This window comes from Trichechus manatus, unplaced genomic scaffold (assembly GCF_000243295.1).
Source record: "Trichechus manatus latirostris isolate Lorelei unplaced genomic scaffold, TriManLat1.0 scaffold00015, whole genome shotgun sequence".
Lineage (NCBI taxonomy): Eukaryota > Metazoa > Chordata > Mammalia > Sirenia > Trichechidae > Trichechus > Trichechus manatus.
In genome coordinates, this window is record NW_004443951.1 from 22,627,359 (window position 1) to 22,627,897 (window position 539).

Consider the following 539-nt stretch of genomic DNA (forward strand, 5'->3'; position numbering starts at 1 on the left):
TAGGACAGGGGTACAACTGCCCCATAGGGTTTCCAAGGACCGGCTGGTGGATTCGAACTGCCAACATTTTGGTTAGCAGCCTGAGCTCTTAACCACTATGCCACCAGGGCTCCAGTGGAGGAATAAACATGTTAGGTGGTGATAAATGCCATGGGGAAGATAAATAGGAAAGGTGGATGGAGAGTTGGGGGTTGGTGGATGGAGCAATTTTCAATTTTGAAGAGTCAGAGACATTCTCACTAAGCTGACATTTGATGCAAGCTCTGAAGGAGGGAGGGAGGCCTGTGGCTGGGTGGGGGAGAGTATTGCAGGTAGCAGAAACAACAGGTGCAAAGGCCCAGAGGCAGGAGCCTTGTGTCTCCTGCTTAAGGATCAGCAGGAGGTCAGTGTGATTGGAGTAAGGTGGCCTAGGAGAAGAGATGGTGATGGCGAGGTGCTGTGGGGCCAGACAGGAGCAGTGGCCGACCAAACGCCTGTGTGAGATGCCTATGTGAGGTTTTAGGCAGAGGAACGACATGATCTGACTTATGTTTTTCTAA